Below are 10,855 nucleotides of genomic sequence, written 5' to 3'. Positions count from 1 at the left end.
CACACACACACACACACACACACACACACACACACACACACACACACACACACCATACCTCTTGTGTATAATTATATGATTGTAGATAAATATATGATTCTTTGAGTCTTTGTCAAACAACTCTGGTGTTACTTTCCCCTCATCCCATACTTTTCTTTATGTAGACCCTCCCCACTATCCCACTTCCCACTTCATATTATTTATATCCTGCTATTTTCCCATTCTACGTCCTAATATGGTTTCTTTGTACCTTATACTTTCTTGGTTTCTGTGGTTACTTCTTGTCCTTTACTCATATTTGAAGATTTGGAGCTAGGACCCACAGATGTGAGAAAATGTATGATGATTTTTCTTCCCCCTTCCTTCTTTCCTTCCTTTCTTCCTTCTCTCTCTTTCTCTTTTATTTTTTTCACTTGCTTCCTCCCTCCCTCCTTCCCTCCCTCTCTTCCTTCCTTCCTTCTTACCTGTGAATTTTATGATTTTTTACAGCCAAGTACTATTCCATTGTATATTTCTACCACATTTTTCATTATGAATTTTATGTTGAAGAACATTTAAGTTGCTTTAATTTCCTGGCTATTATGAATAGAACAATTATGAACATTGCTGAGCAATTATCTGTGGAGTAGGATGTTAAATCCTTTATGCATATGCCAAGAAGAAATATAGTTGGGTCATATGGTAGATTCAATTTTAAATTTTGAGAATTCTCCAGAGTGACTGTGTTGTGGGAACTCCTTCAGCCAATTGCCTGTAAGATACCAGCCCACTTGGGTGTGGTCTTTTGTACTATAAATGTAGAGGTAAAGCTTGTGCAGCCTCTCTCCCTCAGCTGCTGGATTAGTTTCCTGTTTGCCATCTGTGGTTTTGGAGCCGGTCCTGGAACTAGCTCTTGTAGACCAGGCTGGTCTCAAACTCACAGAGATCCGCCTGCCTCTGTCTCCCAAGTGCTGGGATTAAAGGCATGCGCCACCACCGCCCTGCTAAAGAACCCTTTTTATACTCAATTCTGAGCTAATGTGGGATGACTTTATAGTGTCCATCTACATCTGGCATCACTCCTTATGGACTTTGTTAGTCATCTGGGTAAGAAACTGCTCTTGCCTGGACTGCTTGATGGTATGCTGTATGAACTGGACATGCAGGGCCCACAGAAAAGAGACTGCTGAATTTGCCTAAAGGTGAGACAGTCCTTCAGGGTTCCTGCTTCATGAAAGAATCTGCCAGGCATTCTGCAGGACACAGAAGAAAGTGAATGACAAACTGCCAATATAGGTGGAACTGTCTTTGAAATTTCCTGCTTTGTGGAAAAATCTGCTGGATACTATGGACCCGTAGGCTGAAGATGGATGCTCCAATAATACAGAAGAACTTTGGGTGACTGTCCAAGCAGTGAGATGTCTCTGTCAATTCTAGAGTTTTGGAAGTTGCTTACAATGCACTTCCTGTTTACTTAGGTAATATTATATCCTTCTGGAGTCTTTGATGGAGTTAAAGAAAGATAGTTATAATTATAAAGATAAATAATATATAAAACTTTAGACTCACAAAGATAGGATAGATAATAGAGTGTTTTCCTAATTTGTCAAATGTAAATGGAATAAATATTATACATATAATTCATGCTTTATAACTGTTTTGTTGTATGCAATTTTAATATTTTAAAGTTAAAACCTTCCTTTTTACTTGGACAGAAAAGGGGAAAGGTGTGAGAAGTCTTACTGTATCTGCTTTGCTTTTATTGGTTAATGAATAAAGAACTGCTTTGTCCTACTGCAGGGCAGAATAGAGTAAAGTGGGATTTCCAAGAAGATAAAGAGGGAATGAAGGCAGAGTCAGGGAGATGCCATGTAGCTGCCGAAGGAGATAGACGACATGGAAACTTACCAGTAAACCATCAGCTTTGTGGTAAAATACAAAATAATAGGAATGGGTTCATTTAAAATGTAAGAGCTAGCTAGAAATATACTTACACTATTGACCAAGCAGTATTGTAATTAATGTAGTTTCTGTGTGGTTATTTCAGGGCTGGGAAGCCAGGGAAATAAATGAGCAGCCACCTACATGACTTACTAATTTGCATTCTATCAATAGGACATGAAGATTTCTCTTTCAGAACAACCTCTCCAACATTTGTTGTCAGTAGTTTTGTTGATTTTTGCTATTCTGACTGGGGTGAGGTGAAATCTCAAAGTTGTTTTAACTTGTATTTCCTTAATTGCTATAGATGATGAACACTTTTAAAAGTATTTCTTAGCCACTTTTATGTCTTCTATTTAGAACTTTCATTTTAAATCCCTAGGCCACTCTTTAATTCAATCATTTGTTTTCTTGATTCTTTGCTTTTGAGTTTTTTGTATATTCTGAATATTAATACTGTATCAGATGTATAGCTGGCAAAGACCCCAGTACCAGGTACAAGAAACTTCCTTTTTTGTTGTTTTTATTGAGTTATATATTTTTTCTCTAATCCCCTCTTTTCCTCTCCCCTCTCCTTCTACCCTCTTCCATGGTTCCCATGTTCCCAATTTACTCAGGAGATCTAGTCTTTTTCTACATCCCATGTAGTTTAGATCATGATATCTCTCTTAGGGTCCTCATTGTTGTCTAGGATCTCTGGGATTGTGATTTGTAGGCTGGTTTTCTATGCTTTATGTCTAAAAGTCACTTATGAGTGACTACATATTATATTTGTCTTTCTGGGTCTGGGTTACCTCACTCAATATGATGTTTTCTAGATCCATCCATATGCCTGCAAAATTCAAGATGTCATTATTTTTCTGCTGTGTAGTACTCCACTTTGTAAAGGTACCATGTTTTCTTATCATATTCTTTAGTCAACAGGCATTTAGGTTGTTTTCAGGTTCTGGCTATAACAAAAGATGAACATAGATGAGCACATGTCCTTGTGGTACGATTGAGCATCCTTATTACTGGGTCTTGAGGTAGGTTGTTTCCTAATTTTCTGAGAAATTGCCATATTGATATCCAAAAACTATAACAGTTTGCACACTCACCAGCAATGGAGGAGTATTCCCATTGCCCCTCATCCTTTCCAGCAAAAGCTGTTATCAGTGTTTTTGATCTTAGCTATTCTTACAGGTATAAGATGGAATCTCAGAGTTGTTTTGATTTGCATTTCTCTGATGACTAAGAGCATTTCCTTAAGTGTCTTGCAGCTATTTGAGATTCTTCTGTTGAGAGTTCTCTGTTTAGGTCTGTACCCCATTTTTTATTGGATTATTTGTTCTTTTGATGAGCAATTTCTTGAGTTCTCTGTTTATTTTAGAGATCACTCCTCTGTCCGATGTAGGGTTGGAGAAGATATTTTTCCATTCTGTAGGCTGTCGATTTGTCTTGTTAACTGTGACCTTTGCTTTATAGAAGCTTTTCAGTTTCAGGAGGTACAATTAATTTATTAACAGTGTCTGTGCTGCTGGGGTTATATTTAGGAAATGGTCTCCTGTGCCAATGCATTCAAGTGTGCTTCCAGCTTTCTCTTCTATGAGGTTCAGTGTGGTTGGCTTTATCCTGAGGTCTTTGATCCATTTGGACTTTAGTTTTGTGCATGGTGATAGATATGGATCTATTTTCATTCTTCTGAATGTTGACATCTAGTTATGTTAAAACCATTTGTTGAAGATGTTTTCCTTTTTTCTTTGTATAATTTAGGTTCTTTGCCAAAAATCAGATGTTTGTAGGTGTGTGGATTGATATCTGGATCTTTTATTTAGTTCTGTTGGTCCTCCTATCGGTTTTTATGCCAATACCATGCCTTTTTCAGTATTGTAGCTCTGTGGTAGAGTTTTAAGTCAGGGATTGTGATGCCTTCAGAAGTTCCTTTATTGTGCTGGACGATGGTGGCGCACGCCTTTAATCCCAGCACTCAGGAGGCAGAGGCAGGCGGATCTCTGTGAGTTCGAGACCAGCCTGGTCTACAGAGCTAGTTCCAGGACAGGCTCCGATTATAAGATTATTTTGACTATCCTGGGATTTTTACTTTTTCATATGAAATTCACTATTGTTCTTTTGAAGTCTGTGAAGAATTTTGCTGGGATTTTGATGGGCGTTGCATTGAATCTGTAGATTGCTTTTGGTAAAATAGCCATTTTTACTGTATTAATTCAACCTACCCAAGAGCATGGGAGATCTTTCCATTTTCTGGTGTCTTCAGATTCTTTCTTCAAAGATTTAAAGTTTTTGTCATACAGGTCTTCCACTTGTTTGGTTAGAGTTACTTCGAGATATTTTCATGCTATTAGTGGCTATTGTGAAAGATGATGTTTGTCTGATTTCTTTCTCAGTCCATTTATCATCTGTGTAAAAGAGGGCCACTGGTTTTTTTCGAGATAATCTTGGATCCTGCTACATTACTGAAGGTACTTATGAGTTGTAAAAGTTCCTTGATAGAATTTTGGAGTTGCTTATGTAAACTATCACATCATCAGCAAATAGTGAGAATTTGACTTCTTTTCACAATTTGTTTCTGCTTGATCGTTTGTTGTCTTATTGCTCTACCTAAAACTTCAAGAACTGTGTTGAATAGATATTGAGAGAGTGGACAACCTTGTCTTGTTCCTGATTTCAGTGAGTTCGCTTTGAATTTCTCTCCATTTAAGTTGATGTTGCCTGTTGCCTTGTTGTATATTGCCTTATTATGTTTAGGCATGTTCCTTGAATCCCTGTTCTCTCCAATACCTTTATCATAAAGGGATGTTGTATTTTGTTGAAGGCTTTTTCAGCATCTAAACAGATGATCATGTGGTCTTTTTTTTTTCAGTTTGTTTATATGGTAGATTACATTGACAGATTTCCGTATGTTCAACCATTCCTGCATTTCTGGAATGAAGCTGACTTGATCATGGTGGATGATTTTTCTGATGTGTTCTTGGATTTGGTTTGCCAGTATTTTATTTAGTATTTTTGCATCAATGCTCATGAGAGAAACTGGTCTGTAATTCTCTTTCTTAGTAGTGCCTTTATAAGGTTTTCATATTAGGGTAATTGTAGCCTCATAAAAAGAGATTGGCAATGTTCCTTCTGTTTCTATTATCTGGAATAATTTGACGAGTTTTGGTTTTAGTTTTTCTTTGAAAGTCTTGTAGAATTCTGCACTGAAACCACCTGGCCCTGGGCTTCTTTTTGGTTGGGGGACTTTTGATTACTGTTTCTATTTCTTTAGCAGTTATAGGCCTATTTAATTTGCTTATCTGGCCTTGATTTAATTTTGGTAAGTGATATTTATCCAGAAAGTTGTCTATTTCCTTTACTTTTTCCAATTTTGTGGAGTACAGGTTTTCGAAATATGACCTAATGATTTTCCGGAATGTTTCTGTATCTGTAGTTATGTCCCCCTTTTCCTTTCTGATTTTATTAATTTGGATGTTCTCTCTCTGCCTTTTGGTTAGTTTGTATAAAGGTTTGTCTATTTTGTTTATTTTCTCAAAGAATTATCACTTTGTCTCATTGATTCTTTTTTATTTCTTTTTATTTATTTATTTTTAATTGAAAATTTCCACCTCCTCCCCTCCTTCCACTTCTCTCCCTCCCCCCCACTCCCTCTCCCTCTCCCTTTCCAGTCCAAGGAGCAGTCAGGGTTCCCTGCCCTGTGGGAAGTCCAAGGTCCTCCCTGCTCCCCCCAGGTCCAGGAAGGTGAGCATCCAAACAGACTAGGCTCCCACAAAGCCCATCCATGCAGTAGAATCAAAACCCAGTGTCATTGTCCTTGGCTTCTCCATCAGCCTCCACCATCAGCCACATTCAGAGAGTCCGGTTTGATCACATGCTCCATCAGTCCCAGTCCAGCTGGCCTTGGTGAGCTCCCATTAATCAGTCACACCGTCTTAGTGGGCTGGTGCACCCCTCGCGGTCCTGACTTCCTTGCTCATGTTCTCCCTCCTTCTGCTCCTCATTAGGACCTTGGGAGCTCAGTCCAGTGCTCCAATGTGGGTCTCTGTCTCTATCTCCATCCACTGCTGAATGAAGGTTCTATGGTATTGTTCTTTGTTTCTGTTTTGTTGATTCAGCTCTCAATTTGATTATTTCCTGCCATCTTGCCCTCCTGGGTGAGTTTGCTTCTTTTTGTTCTAGAGCTTTCAAACATTCTATTAACTCACTAGTGTGGGATTTTTCCAATTTCATTATGTAGGCATTTAGTGCTATGAACTTTTAACACTGCTTTCATTGTGTCCCATAAATTTGGGTATGCTGTGTCGTCGTTTTCCTTGAATTTTAGGAAGTTTTTAATTTCTTCCTTTATTTCTTTCTTGACCCATTGATGATTCAGGTGAGCACTGTTTAAATTCTAGGTGCCAGTGACCCAAGGTTCAGATGGTTGCTCCTTGAGGTGCAGTCAGGCCCACAGTTCCAATCACCCCTGAGGTCACTTGATGTTCCTGGAGGTCACTCAGCACTCCCTTAGGGTTGCTCTGCAATACTGGTTTATTTGGGCCTGCTCACAGGGAGGTTGCTTGCTTGGGGTATTTCCTCTGTGGTTGCTGCCTTGGGCCTGCTCTGGGAGAGGTCACTGGTTCAGGCCTTCTCCTGTGGAGGTCGTTGGTTTGGGCATGCTTCATCAGAGGTCTGCTCCAGCAGAGGTTGCTGGATCAGGGCTACTATCCCAGTGGTGGCTCCCTTGTACCAGCTGTTGTGGAGGTCACTGCCTCAGGCCTGCTTCAGCAGCTCTTGTTGGTTCAGGGCTGCTCTAGCAGAGGTTGCTGGCTCAGGCCTGTTTCCGTAAAGGTCCATGGCCTGGGCCTGCTCCCATGGAGGTTCCTGACTTGGGCCTGGTCCTGCAGAGTTTTCTGGCTCAGGCCTGCTCCCTTGAGGTCCCTGATTCCTGTCTGGTCCCACAGAGGGTTCTGGTTCAGGCCTGCTCTCCCAGAAGTCGCTCCTGTGTTCCTACTCTTGTGGGGTTTGCTGCCTCAGGCCTGCTCTGGCAGAGATTGCTGGTTCAGGCCTGCTACCTCAGAGGTCACTGATTTATGCCCAGTCCTGCAGAAGTCTCTGGCTGAGGCCTGCTCCCTCAGTGGTAGTTCCCTTGTACCTGCTGCTGCTGAGGTTGTTGCCTCAGGCCTGCTGTGCAGTGGTCACTGGCTTCAGCCTGCTTCTGTGGTCATCGCTGCCTCAGGCCTGCTCCTGAAGCTTCCTTTCAAATGGTAGGTCAGGGTAATACAACTGGCTCTCCAAACAACAGAGGTCCCTGATGTAGTCCATTGTTGCTCAGGAGTTTAGGGGTGTATTACTGAAGACACCACACACTTAGGGCCTAGAATGTAGATGCTTGAGCTCAATCTAATATAAAAACTTCTTTCCTGGGATCTAGCTTCCTGGTTCCAGAAATACCATACAAGCTATGAAGAGAGGCAAGCAATTAAATAGTCCTACCTAGCAGAAACACCCATGACAGTTACAAACTTGGCATGATATGCATAAATATACAAGATGTGGCAATCACATGTCAGTGGTACTCAATAGCTTCCTGGGACTAGTGAGGTCATGGACCTTAAGAAAGAATCTACTACTGCCACATTGCTAGAGAAGCATGATGTGTCACTACTTTCTAAATCTTATCCTTGCATCCACAAGTAAGTGTAGCTACCACCCCCTCATCAACGAACCCTCTCTTTACAGCAAATGAAGATCATCGTAGAAAACCACAACTAGACATAATGAAGAGATCAACAGATTGTGTGGAGCCCAGCCCTAATGGATAAATCTGCATCACAGCTTCTGTATCTGTTACTTAGGGAACATCACAGAAGAGGAGGCAGAAAATTTCTAAGAGCCAGAATACCAAAAAGTCTGCTGTGAAACAATCTCTTTTAGAAATGGCCACATAACTAAGACTGGAACAATGGCAATATCAATGGACATGTTCATGAGGAAGGGAAGAAATTTCTCAGAGTCCCTTCTTTTGATAAAGAACTAAATGCAACTAATGACTGCTGGGAGAAGAATTAGCTTTCCAAGGGATTAGTCTCATTTATTACTTTCCAAAGCAGAGTGATTAGTCCTGGAACCATATACACACAAGCAACAGATTCAGCAAGATATGTGTATGTGTATATACAAACTTATGTAACAATAATTAGAATAAAAGAAAAAGAGGCTACAGTCTTATCAACTTGAGTGTGGTGATGCATAAGAAGAGTTTAATGGAGGGTAGTTGGAAGGGGCTGAGGAAAGGGGAGAGGGAAACTGGTATAATTCTATTTCAGTTAAAAACAATGTTTTAAAAAGCACTTCCCCATAGAGTAATTTAACTAAAAGCAAGCCCAGACTTGAATTCTCAACATTTTTCTTTGTGTCTTTCATTATTCCTTGTCCATTGTATGAGTCCCAATCTGTTTCTGTTTGAATGCTGTCTTTTGAATCTGTCACTTTGTCTGTGTATGGGTCTTTGTGTTTGTACCCCTAACAAAGGACTTTGCACTCTTATTTATTGAACAGCACAGAAAGCATCACATGGGGAAGAAATTCTGTAAATACTTTACAGAAATCTTTGTTTTACAAGGAATGAAACCACTGACACAAATGCATCCAGTTCACAAATAGCATTGTAAACATCATTATTTATCAAACAACAGCTGAATGTTGTCTTCAACGTTTATGACAGATGCTCATTTTGTAAGGTTGATTTCAATCTATATTTTCTGGTTTCAGCTTTTATTATCATAAAACACATATGAAAACACTTGCAAAAAAGAAAAGAGTCAGAGGCGAGGAAGAGTACATATCTTAATATCACATCTATGCATTTGATTATGTTGTAAAATTTGATTATTTGAGAAATCAAGGCAAATATAATTGGTTGTTCCATTTGCTTCCTTAAAGATAGGTTAAACAAATAGGCTAAGTAGACAGTCTGAGAGAACTTTTAAATGTTAAGTGATCTCAAGGTATATTACTGACTCCAGCTGTCCAGCAAAAGTTCCAGTCTCTTACAATATAATAGATATTTTCATCATAATGTATTGTCACATATTTTATTTATTAAATTACTCAATGTCAGTCAACTAGTTTACTTCTAACATTGTAACTTCACAAACATTATTGCAATTAAAACATTTAAATATGTCATACTACTTTATTACTTCTGAAAGAAGGAAGAGCAGGATGTTCAATGGATAGGATAGTTAGCATGGAGGAAACCTTACTATAGCAGAGGTTTATTTGGTGCTTAGTATGCAAGCACTAGAAAAGGAGATACAGGCAATGAGCAGAACAAAGTCTTTGTTCATATGAAGCCACCATTCTGTTGGCATATATATTATACAGAAACACATATTTCTCTTTGATGTGTGAAATATATTTAAATATGAATTAGGTAAATATTTATTTTATGGTAAATATTTTAGAATTCTTGCTATATTCATTGCAAGATGGAGGTTTTTAGAAGTTGCTTTTAGTTACCATCTAGAATTTAAAGGTAAGACCCTACTGCTGAATATTCCACACCCTTGAGCCATATAACCTGAAGAAATTAATCTGGTACTGACCTGGAAGATTCATCCCTACTGACTAGCTTTCATAGCTCTAGAAAGTACTATACATGCTACTGGAGAAGAAAAGGAATTGTCAAGATAAACTACAGGAAATATACAAATACTTGAAGAATAAACAAGCCACTGTAGAATGACAATTGAATATCATTGAAGATATGGAGGAAGAAATTTGAAGATTCCAATACTACAACAAAAATTTGAGCACAACTTACCAGAAACTTTGAGAATCTGCTTAGGTATTTCTGAGAGAAGTTTCTGGGAGTGCATATGCTAAAAAAGCTTAGAGGAAGTTCAAGTTCTAGTACTTCAAGATTCATTCCAAGAGCTTAGAAAAGTAGCTAGAAACCAATTACAAAATCATCAGGTAACAAATTATAGAAATGATCCCTGAACTTATGCTGGAGAGGTTGTGGGGAAAAGGGAACACTTCTGCATTGCTGGTGGGAATGCAAGCTGGTACAATCCCTTTGGATATCAGTGTGGCGATTACTCAGAAAATTAGGAAACAACCTTCCTTAAGACCCAGTAATACCACTTTTGGGTATATATCCAAAGAATGCTCAATCGTGCCACAAGGATATGTGTGTGGTTTTTAAACATAAAGCAAAGAAAACTAGCCTACAAACCACTATCCCACAGAATAGACAAGAATGAGGACACTAAGAGAGACTTTCATAGATCTAATCTACATGGGAAGTAAAAAAGGATAAAATCTCTTGAGTAAATTGGGAACATAGGGACCTTGGAGGAGGGCTGAAGGGGGGAGGGGCAAAGCAGGAAAGGGAGCAGAGAAAAGTGTAGTGCTCAATAAAAATCAATTAAAAAAAGAAAAAAATCATCAGGTAATAAGAAATTATAACATTCAGGTTAGAAATTAATGGAAAGTGTTATTACTTTAGAGAAAGTAATCTGATAGGATGTAAATATTGAAAGGGAACTTGTTTGAGTTCCTGAAGGCTCTGATCCAGCTAGTCCAACAATTACTGTCTCCCAATGGAAAGACCAAGAATGGAAATGCCAATAATCTGATAGTTGTTCATCCCAGGAACATTCAGAATGAATGTCTCAGCTGGTCCTTAGACTGGATTAGCATAGGAAGTAGGTCCCAATATCAGCAAAGAAATTCCTCAATAGTAGAATAGATGGACTTGTCATCAAAATTGAGGGCAAGCAGGCAAAATGGCAAAATGCAAAGATCATTCTTCTTACATGTCCTTTGGGTTTTTTTGTACCATGTTTTCTTTATCCATTCATCTGTCAGTAGACATCAAGGCTAGTTCTATTTCCTGTATATTATGAATAGTGCATTAAAACACTAAGTATCTATCTGATGAGTTAACTTAGAGTCC

General features: G+C 38.9%; 1 protein-coding gene across 2 annotated transcripts in view; it reads left to right on the top strand.

Moving 5' to 3' along the window:
* Zc3h12b (zinc finger CCCH-type containing 12B) overlaps nt 1–10,855 on the top strand; it is a 199,980-nt gene that overhangs the window by 77,580 nt on the left and 111,545 nt on the right. The window lies entirely within an intron of this gene.

This window comes from Microtus ochrogaster, unplaced genomic scaffold, assembly GCF_000317375.1.
Source record: "Microtus ochrogaster isolate Prairie Vole_2 unplaced genomic scaffold, MicOch1.0 UNK112, whole genome shotgun sequence".
Classification (NCBI taxonomy): domain Eukaryota; kingdom Metazoa; phylum Chordata; class Mammalia; order Rodentia; family Cricetidae; genus Microtus; species Microtus ochrogaster.
This window is presented reverse-complemented; position numbering and strand designations above follow the sequence as displayed.